General features: G+C 36.1%; 1 protein-coding gene and 1 pseudogene across 5 annotated transcripts in view; one reads left to right on the top strand and one right to left on the bottom strand.

Moving 5' to 3' along the window:
- CNTN1 (contactin 1) overlaps positions 1-16,529 on the top strand; it is a 368,724-nt gene that overhangs the window by 42,423 nt on the left and 309,772 nt on the right. The gene's annotated exons all lie outside the window — the stretch shown is intronic.
- Positions 11,881-13,290, bottom strand: LOC131483859 (elongation factor 1-alpha 1-like; annotated as a pseudogene).

Below are 16,529 nucleotides of genomic sequence, written 5' to 3'. Positions count from 1 at the left end.
TTCAAGGGAGTAAAATTTGTCTTTGCTGCTTTTGAACTCTTCCATCATTTCATTTTTTAAAATTTTTTTAGTGCTTATTTATTATTGACAGAGAGAGAGAGAGAGAAAGAGAGAGAGCATGAGCGGGGGAGGGGCAGAGAGAGAGGGAGACACAGAATCTGAAGCAGGGTCCAGGCTCTGAGCTGTCAGCACAGAGCCTGATGTGGGGCTCGAACTCACAGCGAGATCATGACCTGAGCCGAAGTCAGGCGCTCAACCGACTGAGCCACCTGGGTGCCCCTTGAACTCTTCCATCCTTTCTATATCTCATTCTCTTTCATGTCCTTCACCTTCTATCCCTAGAGGCCTTTCAGGGTCTTGTATTAGTTCTCTTATAAGTGCCCTTGATCTTGAATTATCTGATCTATAAGAATTACCCTTTCCATGAATATCTGTTTTGTAATATGGTTCTCTGAAAAATTTCCACCTTCACCATATATTGAGTATCAACTGTGTGCTAGGCACTGAGCTAAGCATTAGCCTATTATAGGTATGCAACTAGTATATTTGGATGAAAAAGTGATATGATCTCCTGCTCTGAAGGAGATTATCATTTGGGAAGGAGGATAGATTAACCAACAATTAAATTCTGTTAATTTACAGTAGAGAATGTGTTAGATATATGAATACAGTGTTATGGAGATCTGGAGAACAGAACAAGGTTACTCTGCAGCCTGGTGACAGGAGGAGAGGTTTCATTAAAGAGGAAAGCTTTGAGTCTGGTTGTAAAGGATTTTTGAGGGGAGGGGATTGGGACAGTTTTCTAAGTAGCTGAGGTTTGCACATAGTGATGGGGGTTGAGAAGGGATCACCATGACCTGAGTTCATTCTGATCAGTTTCTGCAGGAATACATGGTGTAGGGTAAGGGAGTATCAGAAGATAAGCTTGGACAAGTACACTTGCTGTAGACTTGCAAGAACTTTCTTTGAGACACTAATACGTTTGAATTGCTATGTGGGCAATGGGGGACAAAACAATATTTGAAAAAAAAAATAATTAGGAGTGACATAGACACAGGAGATTGTTTGAATAGTGAAAGATGCCAACTCTGCCACTTACAAGCTGTGTTATCCCATTACTTACCTTTTATGCATCAGTTTTGTCTGTAAAACGGTGTTAATGTAAATAATTGGCATAAAGATTAAATGAGGTAATATTGACTGAGTTTTTGAAAGGAGTGTTTGGAAAACAAATATAAGAACACCAGAGATGAATGTATGGATAAAGAGAGAGTTGAGAAGATTTGTCAGCTTCAGGAGACTTCCAGAGTGGAAGAACTGGTAATCGGTGACTTGCTATTCATGACGGGAGAGGTAGAGAAAGGAGTGAAGTTACCTATTAAGGTTTCCAACTTGAGAAATAAGCATGGTAACATGAAACCCTGTACAGAAGGCCAGAGGTGATAAAGGAAACTCCTGTTAACATTTTTGTACAAAATCCTTTCAAGAAAATGTACATTCAGTTCCTGTTAGAAAACACAGGGCAGGAACTTAGAGGTAGTAGGTAGGAGAGAGAGACTTGGGAGTTAGTGGAATAAAAGTGATTGTTAAAACCATTGAGGGTGAATGTAGGAAGTAAGAAATGGAAAGAATGTCTTTCCCCAGTTTTTCAGGATGGACAGAGAAGAAATCTCTAAAGATAGATTCATAGATATACTGGGAAGGGGGATGTTTGGGTACAAAGACTCCTTCATGGAGGCATGACATATATATACTACTAGTGAGATGTATTTGAAAAATAAAATCACTTTCTTAGAGACTACCAGAAGGAATATCTTTTTTTCCCATCACAAGCATGGTTATCATTTTATGTGTCTATTTTTAGTCTTTTGTTTGGTAAACAAATGTTTCTTTACATAATTGTGATTGAAGTATAACAATTTATAACCTGCTTCATTCACTTAACATTTAATATGATCCACATTGCCACATAATCATAATCACCATGTTTAGCAGCTGTAAAGTAATTCATGTTGAATTGTACCGTATTTATTTATTGTACAATTTATCTCTATGGGGAGATACATTATTTTACTTATTTACTTTGTGCAGGCAAATATCAAGACCTAACCTGTTTTCTAAATTTTCCATTTTTTCTTAGGCAGTGATATGTATGAGACTGGACACTGATCACAAACTGCCTATTCTCTAACAGATGTGTTATTTATTTTTACAATGAACTGCATATATACCTTTCCAACAATTATTATTCATATAACTTAATTATTATTGACATCTTCAGTCTCCACATTATTACAGTCATTTTCAATCAAGATATGGGTATTGGCATCAAATACTTCACTTTTATATTTATTTATTTTTGAGAGAGAGAGAGAGAGAATGAGCTGGGAAGGGGCAGAGAGAGAGGGAGACAGAGGATCTGAAGTCAATTTACTGTGCTGACAGCAGAGAGCCCAATGTGGGGCTCGAACTCACAAACCAGGAGATCATGACCTGAGGTGAAGTTGGACGTTTAACTAACTGAGCCACTCAGGTGCCCCACTTTAAAAAAAAGATAAAGTGGGGGCTCCTGGGTGGCTCGGTCGGTTGAGCGTCTGACTTTGGCTCAGGTCATGATCTCACGGCTCGTGAGTTCGAGAGCCCCGCTTCGGGCTCTGTGCTGACAGCTCAGAGCCTGGAGCCTGTTTCAGATTCTGTGTCTCCCTCTCTCTCTGACCCTCCCCTGTTCATGCTCGGTCTCTCTCTGTCTCAAAAATAAACAAACATTAAAAAAAAAAAAAAGATAAAGTGCTGGCCAGGGTTACTATTACTGATTGATATTTAATTTTATAACATTTTGAAGTATTAAAACCAGTTTCAAATAGTCTTGGATATTCCAAAATATATTAAATAACTTAGTTCTTTATTCCTTGTTAATTAAAGAACAAACTACATGAGCACTTATGCAGATTAATATAAACTAAATATGTTTTGCATAATTGAAAAAATAATGTTAATATAAAAACCCATTCTGTCTCTATTACTTAATTTCCAATTGAAAAAAAATTTTCCTTTCTTCTCAATTGGTGTATCTTTTACAAATGAAATGATCACATACTGCATTTCTATCTCATTTTTTTTAAGCTGGATGACAGTTATACTAATATTATAATAATATTCAGGGACCAGATGTTTTGTCCATCTCCTTACTGAGGGCCTCTTAAAGTGTTTTATTTATTTATTTAAAAATAATCATTGAATAATAACCATGTGCCAGGCATTTTGCTCTTGTCTGCCTTTTTAAACCTTTCACTGTAAACTTTAGCATGCAGGTTGAGTAGAGGGATGGAAAAAAGAAATGGCTCAGCAACATAGTTTGCTATTAGATTTTGAAAATATTTTGATGTGAATTATTTTGATTTCCTTTGAAGTTTTAAGACTGTTGGTGTTTTTATTTTTTTAAAAAAAATTTAAATGTTTATTTCTGAGAGAGAGAGAGACAGAGTGCAAGTGGGGGAGGTGCATAGAGAGAGAGAGGGAGACACAGAATCTGAAGCAGGTTGCAGGCTCCAAGATGTCTGCACAAAGCCCAAAGAGAGGCTTGAACTCACAGACCATGAGATCATGACCTGAGCCGAAGTTGGATGCTCAGTTGAATGATCCACCCAGGCACCCCAAGACTGTTGGTGTTTTTATTGATCTGTGCTCCCCATCTATATTATCAGAAGGACAAATTTGTCTAGTACAAAAAAAAAGCTTAAAGAAAAAAAGCTTAAAAATCATTGTCTTGGTTTTAGAAATACGCACTCGACCAAAAGGTACCTTGTAGGCTTTGTGGGACCTAGAGTTAATGAATTCAATTCATCTCGGATTTGCAAAGCCCTGTGGTTTAGTTTCATTTCAAAAGAGCTGAAATTCTGTACAAAATAAATCCACAAATGACTTTGGCAATAAAATCTCTCCATAAAGCAGGTTTTCATAGCACATTGAGTGAGAAACCAGCTATTTTATAAAATGGGTAGAAAGATATTTTTATTTTATGTTCTATTTTTTGTTTCACTTTGGAAATTCTACCTGTTTTCATGTAATTCCTAGCATGCATTTTACTCTAAATTGATTCTACTTGTTAAACACACACACACACACACACACACACACACACACACACACACACACAATATTTGAGCACTTATATTCAAGCCGCTTTACTGGATTCAAGAACATTCGAGCATTCAGACAAATGTCTTTCCTTAAGGAATTAGTATTCTGTTTAAGGAAACAGATTATATGCTTGTTAACAGAAGGATTAATTTACTAATTGAACAAATGTTTATTGTGCTTTTCCAATATAGTAAGTTAGGGATATAGCTATAAAGATTATCTCCACTGTATGGAGTTTACATTCCATTTGAAGAGTTGGCCATAGAGTAGCATCAGAAATTAATAAAGACAGATGATGCTAAATTCTAAGAAGACAACAAAGAAGGGAGAGGGTAGAGTGATCATGCATGCCTGAATGTGCGTGTGTGTGTGGGTGTGTGTGAGTGAGTGTGTGTATGCGTGTGTGCGCATTCATGTGTATGTGTTTGTTTTAGTGAATCTTTTAGAAAAGGTAGTCACAGAAGGTCTTGTCAGAGAAGTAAGCCATGCAAAGATGTGTGGGAAGAATTGCATAGAAAAAGGGGTAAAAGTGTAGGTTCCAGGAGTCTGGTGAGCAAGGGCAGAATGATAAATCCCAGAGCAGAAATGAGGACGCAGGGCAGGCAGCTGCAGAGTGATGTGTGATGCTTTTGTCTTTCCTACTGAGTATAGGAAGCCAGTAGAGGCTTTTGAGCAAAGCTGTGACCTGATATGATTTACATTTTTAAAATATCAGTTTGGCTGCTCTATGGAGAATGCATTGTGGAGAGCAAAAGAAGAAATAGTCTAGTCAGGAGGTTATTGCTGTAAAATGACAGCATAAATAACAATACAAGAAGTTTTAAGAAAAATAAGTGATAATGAGTGTTAATGGACTTGACTATGATATGCTGTTAAAAAAATACTCCTTGATAGGAAGCTGTAATACAGAGAACGGTGAATCCATTATAGGCACTGGAGAACTGTTTTGATATAGGAGGTTTGAGTTTGCATTATTTCTTTTTAGGCAATGATTAGTACTAGTTGAGTAAAAAGGAGTATTCGTGAAGGAGCATATTAGGCAATAAAGCTGTATAGACAAGAGATGCAGATTGTGGATGGCATAAAATACAAGTTCAGGAATTTGTACTTCATTGTGTAGGCAGTGGGGGTCATTACAGATATTTGAAGAGGACAGGGGAATGTGCAGTTTGGTAGTGGTTTGTAGTACTGTCTAAAGAGCTAATACTGGATGGAAGAGGATCTGGGGAGTAAAGTAATAGGTGAAATAGGAGGCATCGGGGCAGAGGTCAGGGTTAGTGTTAATAGGTGAGGAACGTTGGAAAGACTGTGTATTGAAGAGTTGAAGGAGAAGGAAGAATGAAAAATAACTCCAAGGTTTAAGTAAAAGATACATACCACTTTTAATCTCTTCAACAAACTACTGAGTGTCAGATGGGATTTTAACACCATCTGCAAAATGTTCTGAAAATCTAAAGTTTCTAAAGATTAGTTGTGCATAGATATAGTGCTATATTCTCAAGATATTTTTTTTTTCATGTTGGAATATTTATACTTGAAAACTATTATGCTCATTTATAAATGTTGCTGTTGTTGTACTCAAGATACTTAAAACACAATGCAAAGTGAAAACTGTCTAAATAGAATTTTGGCTTTTATTCTCATTGTTTAATCATAAAAATTACATTAATATATTGGTTTCTAATGTCATATATTAGATGTTTTCCTGCAAATGATTCATTGCTGATTCAATCAATGATTTCTCTACAAGTCTAACTGGATACCACCAAGCATACGAAAAAAGAGTGGGACAAAGAAGAATCAATCTAAGAAACAATTTAGCAGAAAAGAAAATGCTTTTCTCATAAACAATAGTTTAAAAATTATAGGTACAACATATATTTTTAAAAATTTTTAAATGTTTTTATTTATTATTGAGACAGAGAGAGACAGAGCATGAGCAGGAAAGGGGCAGAGAGAGAGGGAGAGATAGAATCCGAAGCAGGCTCCAGGCTCTGAGCTGTCAGCACAGAGCCTGATGTGGGGCTCAGACTCACGGACCGTGAGATCATGACCTGAGCTGAAGACGGACGCTTAATTGACTGAGCCACCCAGGTGCCCCTTTACAACATGTATTTTTAATCTATCTTTTCTTGCAGAGTTAAAATTACAATATTTTAAGACTGAAAACAGAACACCTTTTAGGTTCTTATACTTGCTTTTATATCGTAGCATTCTTGACATTAATGAATTGTTTCCATTTAATTCTTTGAATTGTTATTGCAATGATTAACTTGGTGTTCTTATTTATTAGTGCTAACTAAAGAGTACCAATTCTTTATTATGTCTCTGGATTCTATTGCATTTTGTAAGAATTGTCCAGGAACTAAACTATATGATAATTGTATACAGTTGTCCTTTTTAAAAGATTTTAGGTACATTGACATAAATTAATATTTATTGACTTCATACGGTGGACCAGGTATTATAGTAAAGTAGATACAGAGTATATTTAAAGTATACAGCCTATATCCCCATTGTCCACCTTTCAAGTTAACCCACCACAACTCAGTGATATTTTTACTGAAAAAATATTTCTTTGTATAATTATGCTTAGTCCAATACAGGTGTTTGCAAATATTGGGAGGTATGTTAATACTCCCAATAGTATTAGATCATTCTCCCAGTATCATGAGATATCTATCAAATGAAGGAAATAAAGCATCTTTGGGTAGATAGAAGACAGAATATAAGTTCAGTCTAATACTTTTTTTTTTCAGTGACCTGGTAGATGCGAGGTCCTGAGTGAATATTGACCTAAATGAATAATTACATATATATATATATATATATATATATATATATATATATATATATATAATAGCAATAATAGTAATTATACACATTAGTTCATTTAATTCTTCCAACAACCCAGGACCCAGCTCTTACTTATGATCACCCATTTTCATGGATAATAAAAATGAAGTTCAGAGGTTAAATAACATGACTCAAGTCATTGGATAGAAGAGCCACAGTTATAATCCAGGTATATATGACCTTGAGTGCTATAATGTACTCCTAATAACTACATATATTTTTCCTAATAACCATATTTTAATATAAATTAAAAGATACGTTAATTGGCCTATGCAAATGTTCAGTACAATATGAGTTTTCCTGAACTTTAATCAAATTGTGTAAGATATTATGTTGACTTCCTTCTTCTTAGCATGTTACCATTGTTGTAGATGTATTTACTATGTTATCTGATTTGTGCTTTTGGATAATAACAACATAAAAAGTGAATTTAAAGGAAAGAAAATTGACGTAAAAATATCCATTTGGTTGTCACATGAAATAGTGTAAGTAAGAATTAGGAGGATCTGAACCTTGGATTGCAAGTAAAGTGTTTTGTGAGTGTTCTGCAAGACAAGCAAACATTTCTACTAAATTTCAATTTGATAAACAAGTGATGTCTTGTAATACAAGTAGTATATGGTGCCAGATGTCACATGATCACTGTTGACCAATGGTTCTTGAAATTTGCTTTAATATACAAGTGCTTTGGATTGCAAGCATTGCTCTTGAACAAATTATGCTCACACACCAAGGTTTTACTGTATATTAATTAGTATGACTGTACAAATAGTAAAAATGAATTATATAAATGATATTTAGGGAGTGTTTAATATGGGCCAGAGACTAGTATAAACCTAAGTCCTTGCTGTCATTGAGCCTATATTTCACAAAAAATAACTATATATACAGGTAATAGGTATATACACACAGTAATAGGTACTGTGAAGAACTTCAGTAAAGCTGGATAAGGGGGAAAAGAAATGGGCGTTGGGACATTGAAGAAGGGACATTGAGGTCTGAGGTGTTGGGGACAGGATATTCACTATTTTATATATTTGGTTAAGGAAGTGTTGAAATGGTCTCAAGAAGGAAGGAGTGATATACTGTGTCAAATGCCCCTATTAGTTCTATGAAAGAGAATTGAGGATTGGCCATTAATTTGGTGGTGCAGCAGACACTGGGGCCTTGACAAGAGCTGTTGCATAGATTGGGAAAAACAAAAGCCTAAATGAACTAGTTCAAGAGTTTGGGAAAAGAAGGGGAGATGGTATTAACACCTCTTTTGAGCCTTGCTGTAAATGAAAGCAGAAAAATGAAACAGTGGTTGGATGCAGATGTGGATCAAGAGAATTTGTCATTTTTAAGATGGAAAGTTTTTAAAAATCAGGTTTGCATGATATTGGGAATCTTGGTTAGAGAGGAAAAATCAAGGAGGAAAGGGGGGTACAGATTTTGGAGTATTGTCTTTGGGTAGCTAAAAGGTATGGATAGATTCCGAGTATATAAGGAGAGACTAGCTCTAGGTAGGAGTAGGTCAGCTTATGCATATTAACAGAACAAAAGATGTGGTATATGGATACACATGAAAGTAAGTTGGTGGATGCGGTATTGGCAGTATTTAGGACTTCTCTTTTTGATTGCGTCTTCTTTTTCCTCCAAAGAAATAGAAAGCATAGACATCAGCTGAGTGTCAGAAAAAAATAAATATGCAAGCGGGGGGAGCCAAGTGCGAAAACTCAAGACAACTCAGTTTGGTGAAAGAGGATTATAAAGAAAAAATGTTTATTTTGAGGATGTTATGTTTGAGGTTCTGTGGGTCATTCAAGAAGACAGGATATACAATCTTTTTGCTCAGTCAGGAGATGAAATCTAGAGACAGTTTTGAATATTAGTGGCACAGTTATGGTAATTTAAACCATGATGTAAAAGATATGGCCAGGAAGAACTAGCAAAGTGAAGAGAGGAGCCAAGGTCATAATTAAAGAATTTTATTATTTATTTAAGTAAGGGAAGCAATGCCAGCAATGGAGAAAGGAAGCAGAAAGGGACAAAGAAAACTAAGATATAAAATGGCAATAATAGTTATAAGAGAGAGTGTTCAGTTTTTCTTATTTTTAATATTTATATATTTTCTTTAGTTTTTTAAAAGTTTATTCATTTATAGAGAGAAAGAGACAGAGTGAGAGCAGGGGAGGAGCAGAGAGAGAGGGAGACACAAAATCTGAAGCAGGCTCCTGGCTCAGAACTGTCAGCACACTGCCTGACATAGGGCTGGAACACATGAACCGCAAAATCATGACCTGAGCCGAAGTCTGACGCTCAACTGACTGAGCCACCCAGGCTCCCCTCTTTTTTTTTTTTATTTTTAAGTTTATTTACTTATTTTGAGAGAGAGTTAATGCAAGTCGAGGAGAGTCAGAGAGAGAGAGAGATAGAGAGAGAGAGACACTCACAAGCTGACTCATGCTGCAAGCATAGCCCAATTCATAGCTTGAACTCAGGAACCGCAGCATCATGACCTGAGCTGAAACCAAGAGTCAGTTGCTTAAAAGACTGAGCCACCAAGGTGCCCCTGTAAATGTCATCTAATAGGATGAAGACTATAAAAAGACCATTACATTTTGATTATTAGGAAGTTATTGATTAACCTAAGAGTGGGTGATTTTGAAGCTATAATACAGGAACTGAAGTTTCAAGATATTTGATTATGATAGTGAAAGGAAACATCATGAGAGGTTAGTAGTTTTAAAGTGAGGTGGACCAGGGGCGCCTGAATGGCTCACCCAGTTAAATGTCTGACTCTTGGTTTTGGAGCAGGTCATGATTTCACTGGCGTGCCTCAGTGGCAGTGTGGATCCTGCTTGGGATTCTCTCTCTGCTCCTACCCCACTCACGTGTGCATGCGTGAGTGTGCATTCTCTCTCTCTGTGTGTCTCAAAATAAACAAACTTAAAAAAAATAAAGTGAGGTAGACAAAGGGAACTTTTATATTTTAATAAATTTTACTAAGTATCTTCTCTGTGCCAGACACTATTCCAGGTGTCCTTAAACAAAGTGGATATTGTGAACAAATTTGACAAAAATCCCAGTCCTCAGTATCTTATATTCTAGTTTAGGTGGCTTCTTTTAGCCTAGAAAGCATTGAGCATTTAAAATTTTCATATCAGGAGAAAGTCAAAGAAAAGAGGAAAATAAACAGTGTGATTCTAGGGCACGGAAGAGCCAAAGGAAGTGCGTGGGGTCACTTGACATCACAAGAAAAAAACATGATAAGATAGAAAACAGGTCTCCTTAATTTTCAGTTTATGGCATTTACATGGACGAGGATTTTGTACAAAAACGTGGTGGTTCAATGAAAAGAAGAATATAATAGTTTTCAGAAGGCTGTGGTGTTCTATATCCAAAACTTAACAAGCTATATGAGCGAAGGAAATAACCTTGAGAAACCATAGCTTCCTCACGTGTAAGAGTTCTATGTTCTATCAGAAGGTGGTGTTGCGATGGTCAAATGGGATTATATATTCTCTAAAAAACCTTATAAATCAAAGATCTTTTTATAAGAAAATGATAATTGGTAAGGCATATCTGCAAAATCTTGTGACCTATTTTTTGTAGTTCTCAAAATCCAGCTTTTTATAATCATTTTTAATTTTTATTTATCTGAATATTTATCTGAATATGTTTAGAGTGAAACTACATCTTTTTATTTCACATTAAAAATTTTGTATTTGTAAAATACATTTATAAGACCCCCTGATTGTTTTTTATGAGTAAGTTAACAAAATATAGAATATATAATTTCCTTTGACCACTGGGCACTAACACAAGAACAAAGACTTTAGTATGCCCTGTGTGATCACATGTTTATAATAGATGAGGCTTGGCTTACAATGACTGCTTTGTTTGATGTTTATTAGCCCATGCCTTAGTGCAATTGAACTTGTCCTAAATTCACTGTTTCAGAGCTACGTGTGTAGCACATTCATTGTCCTATGAATGATGCTCTCTTGCTTCAGTCAAAAGACAATAACTTTAGGACTTTTCAGATTCTTTTCATTACACAGTCTAGAAACTCCTGTTAAAATATTGAAATGTGTAAAACAATGAAATATTTCAAATGGCAGACACTTTATGTGATATGATTTTCAAAAATATTTAACTATGTTATCTGCATGGGATCAGCTTTGTCTTTCATCCCCCATCTAGGTGCTAGTTTTAATGAGTGAGATCCAAGTATAGACTTCAATTTGTGGTCGTTTTATTTAATCCCAGATAGGACAATTTCATGGTACATTAAATTGCTTATAATTGTAATCTCTATTCCCAGGAGTTTCCAATAATTTTGAAGACTATTACTTAATGCTTTCAAATAATATCATAAAAGTTAAAGACTAAAAATTTGAAGTCTACAGAATTTTAAAGTCTACAGTGCTTTAGAATCTTTTTATATATGCATACCATATGATTTATAAAAGTAATAGTTCTGTATTTCCCCTTATTCTCTCTGCATTACTAAATCAAACAGATAAGTAATCAAAGTACTAAGGTAAAGAGGATATCTCATTCATCCATTTTTTGTTCTCATTAAACTTTTGTTTTAATGGGTCTCAAAATTCTGTGACAGATTTTGTTCAAGTTGTTTCCATTAAAAAGTACTGATTTAAAAAAGATAATGGCTTAAAACTGCTACACACACACACACACACACACACACACACACACACACGCATGCACAAATGGTCCACAAAACATTCTCCTTTTCCTTCTTAAAGTTTTATGATGCATTGTTATCATTAACAAATCTTTTACTATTAAACTTAGATGGCCAATTGGCACAAGTAATTCTGAGACCATTCTTCCACCATGGATTAAGACTGGGGTGACAGGCATTGGGGATGATATTCACACAGCCTTCTCAGCTTTCTGGGCAGATTTGGTGACCTTGCCAGCTCAGCTGCCCTCTTGTCCACTGCTTTGATGACACCCATAGCAACTGTCTGTTTCATGTCATGAACAGCACAATGGCCCAGATGATGACAGTCAGAGAAGATCTCAACACACATAGGCTTGCCAGGAACCATATCAATGATGGCGGTACTACCACATTTGAAGAACTTGAGACCATCTTCCAGTTTTTTTCCAGGATGATGATCAATCTTCTGCTTCAACTCAGCACACTTATAAGCAATATGAGCTGTGGGACAGTCCTGCACAGGTGCATATTCAGCACTGATTTGGTCTGGATGGTTGAGGATAAATATCTGAACTGGGAAGCCAGGTGCTGCCATCAGTGGGTCATTTTTGCTATCAACAGTCACATTGCCACAACAAACATCTTTGACAAATAACGTTCTTGACATTGAAGCCCACATTGTCCCTAGGAAGAGCCTCCCTCAAAGCCCACTGTGTATTTCAATAGATTTTACTTCTGTTGTAATATCGACTGGAGCAAAGGTGACCATCGTGCTAGTCTTCACTCAGCCCACAGGGACAGTACCAATACCACCGATTTGTAGATGTCCTGAAAGGGTAGACACAAGTGCTTGTCAGTTGGATGAGTTGGTGACAGAATGCAATCCAGAGCTTCAAGCAGTTGTGGTTCCACTGATATTGCCATCTTTACGGGTGGCTTTCCATCCCTTGAACCAAGGCGTGTTAGCACTTGGCTCCAGCATGTCACCATTCCAACCAGAAATTGGCACAAATGCTACTGTGTCAGGGTTGTAGCCAATTTTCTTAATTAGGTGCTGACTTCCTTAACAATTTCCTTGTATCTCTTCTGGCTGTAGGGTGTCTCAGTGGAATCCACTTTGTTAACACCAACATTTAGTTGTTTTACACCCAGTGTGTAAGCCAGCAAGGCATGCTCACAGGTTTGCCCATTCTTGGAGATACCTGCTTCAAATTCACCAACACCAGCAGCAGCAATCAGAAGAGCACAGTCAGCCTGAGATGTGCCTGTAATCATGTTTTTGAAAAAGTTTCTGTGTCCTGGGACATCACTGTTGATGTCGGTCTTGGTGTTGCTGGTCTCGAATTTCCACAGGGAGATATCACTGGTGGTACCACATTCGCATTCAGTTTTCAGTTTATCCAAGACCCAGGCATACTTGAAGGAGCTCTTTCCCATCTTGGCACCCTCCTTCTCAAATTTTTTGATAGTTCTTTTGTCGATCCCACATTGAGCAGTAGAGGTAGCCTTGCTCGAATCTACATGTCCAATGACAATGATGTTGATATGAGTCTTTTCCTTTCCCATTTTGGTTTAGGTTTAGCAGTGGTTTTTACAACATCTGTGTTCTGGTGGCAAACCCATTGCAAAAAAAGTCAATCCATTTATTTTTTGATTAGAACTGAAGTTCAGAAATACTCTCTGACTGCCCAATCCACATGGTTGGCATAGAGAGCCTAGAATCTCCTCATTGCTGTGCTAGATGTCATTGCCCTTGGTGGCTTTCATAAAATATCTGCAAATATGGTGGTGGGGGTGGTCGTGAAGAACCTGCAATAAACTAATTGTTCCTGTGCAAGGACCTACAAACCATGTGACTACCTTGAGGCACTAATGATTTCTGACCAATTCCCACTTAAAAAAGTAGAGAGAAGAAAACTTTACTCTTCTCAACTTGCCTCCTTCCTCTTCATCATCTTCAATATTTGTTGCTTTCTTAACTTTCTAAATATACTGCTGTAAAAAAAGGTGGAAAATACTGAAGAAAATTGCAATTACCCATAGCTCCATAACTGAGAATAGTTACTCCAAATACTTTGCTATCTTACCATTTTTTGGTATATTATTTATAATAAATATTATAATGAATACTTTAGGAAGATGAGATCACTTATTTTATACTATTTTGTAGTACTATTTTATACTATTTTGTAGGATGTGGGAGGGTGCCTGGAGTAATATCAGCTACCCTCACATATTCTTCAAGATTATGATTTTTGTTGCCATATCACATTCTAACATAAAGATATATTATAATTTATGTAATCTCCTATGGTCGGGAATTTATATTATTTTTAATTTTTTGCTGTTATAAAATAGCCACATTTTTTAGACCTTTGCTTTATATTGTCAAGTTACCTTCAGGGAGTTATCAGCTGATAACAAGTATGAAAATACTTTCTTGTATGTTTCATAATATAGGGTACACTACATTAGAGATAGAAATATAGGCATTGGGGTGGAAGTATGTTGTACATCTATATATATAGGTATGTGTATATTGTGCATGTATATGTATATATGTATATATAAGCAAGAATAATATATCACCTTTGTTTTTTAATATTATTAAATATGTGTAAAGTTAAATATTTTTCATATGTTACTGGCTATCTATACATCTTCTTCTGAATTTCTTAACCATGAGAATTACCCACTTTTTTCTTTTGAGTGATAATTTGTAACAGTTATTTATGTTTTAATATTTTCTCTCTATTAATTATTTTGCAAATTTTCACCAGGTTTTCAATATATTTAGAGTTTTGGCTTTACTTAATCTACCTATTTTTGTTTTGATTTGAAGTGCCATAATTATCACATTTAATGTTAGGTTTGTTTATTGCCTCTACTAAAAAATTCTATTTCTGTTTTTAGTATCATTCTTCATGCTATTATGCTTTATAATTTTGTTTTTGGCTTTATAATATGACTTAATACTTAAAATTTTTTTTTAATGTTTATTCATTGTTTTGAGAGAGAGAGAGATGGAGCATGAGCAGAGGAGGGACAGAGAGAGAGGGAGACACAGAATCTGAAGCAGGCTCCAGGCTCCAAGCTGTCAGCACAGAGCCTGTCATAGAGCTCTAACTCACGAACCACAAGATCATGATCTGAGCCAAAGTCGGATGTTTGACCAACTGAGCCACCCAGGTGCTCCATGACCTAATACTTTTAACACAACCACAGCTTCATCAATTCGGTAAATTAAAAAAAAGAAAATACAGGGTTAGTCTTATCATTTATTCTTCCAGAAAAAAATATATTTATTTTATTATTTCCTAAAGAAAATTATCTGGGAACAAACAAGTTACACCAAGTTTGTATGTTGATAAGAATGAACAGTGAGTGTAGAAAGAAACTGTTGACCCAAGAAGACAAGGGGAGATTTGCTGAAGTGATGCTGGTAGGGTAGAGGGATGGGATCTTATGTACAAGTGGCAGTTGTGGTTTTGTAGAATAACACTTACATGGTGTTTATTCAGTAAGGATGGAATGAGGGAAGACATGTTCACAGTTGTAGGAGAGAACAATAAGTATGAACTTGTAATCTAGAACAGTGGGAGACTAAATAGTCTGTTTTAACAGCTCTTCTTAGGATACTGTTTATGAATGTAAGGCAAAACCATTCAGTATGATTCTATGCTGTGATTTGTTTTTCTAGCCATGTTCAGATACATAGATGTGGGCATAGAATAGATGGAATTGATTTTAACTAGGGTTGGATTTATTCAAGAATAGAATAAAACAAGAAAGGGGCAAGAAAGTTGGAGTTTTATATAGTGGAGTGATTTCAGTGATGTACCATAAAATTTATGATAAGAAAGGAAAGTGGTGAAGGCAAGAGTTGGGAGTGAAATAATAGGAAACAAGTGGTAAATCCATGGATTGTAGGTCCTGCTGGGATAAGAGAGTTATTCGAGTCAGGGTACTTAGAGGTAGTGAACTGGTAAGAAAGGAGGAGTAGTAGTCAGGGCATGTGGTGTTAGAAATTGAGATTATGGAGGGGTTTTCTTCTTTTTTTAAATGTTTATTTCTAGAGAGAGAGAGAGAGAGAGAGAGAGAGAGAGAGACAGACAGACAGACAGACAAGCAGGGGCGAGAGAGAGAGAGACACAGAATCTGTAGCAGTCTCCAGCCTCTGTGCTGTCAGCACAGAGCCAAATGTGGGGCCCAAACCCACAAACCATGAGACCATGACCTGAGCCAAAGTCGAACTCTTAACTGACTGAGCCACCCAGTGGGAGGAGTTTTCTGATGGATATGACCAGAGTAGCTGAGGTAGTGTTGATGAGAAGATCACTGAATGAGGTTGAGATGAGATTAGTGTTGGAGGTTTTGACAGTAAATAAAGATTTCTGAGAACTGGGTAGGTGACTGCACCAAGAAGAGGTACTCTATCAAATTTGAGGGTTGATATGGAGAGCTCATGTACTAGATGTTCCTCATGCCTAGAACATTTTCCACCAGACCACTGCCCCCCCATAGTTTGTTCCTTCTCATTAATTTGGTCTTTGCCTAAGTATCACCTCCTTCAAGAGGCTTTGCCCATCGTCCAATCTAAAATAGTCCCTAAGGCATGCTCTACTTTGTGTTTTATTTGTTTTATATTTTAAACCCATTTATAACTAACTGAAACTAACTTGTTTATTTATTTGTTTTCATACACTGGTTCTCTTATAGAATACAAATATTTTGAAAACAGTGATTTTGCATATCTTGTTTGTGGCAGATTTCCCCAACTTATGATTACTGACATGTAGTAGGCAGTCAATAACTCAATGTTGAATGAATGAATGAACATTTATAGGGTTCAATATCA

The sequence above is a fragment of the Neofelis nebulosa genome, chromosome 8 (assembly GCF_028018385.1).
Source record: "Neofelis nebulosa isolate mNeoNeb1 chromosome 8, mNeoNeb1.pri, whole genome shotgun sequence".
Lineage (NCBI taxonomy): Eukaryota > Metazoa > Chordata > Mammalia > Carnivora > Felidae > Neofelis > Neofelis nebulosa.
The sequence above is the reverse complement of the archived record's forward strand: the minus strand, read 5'-3'. Positions and strand labels throughout refer to the sequence as shown.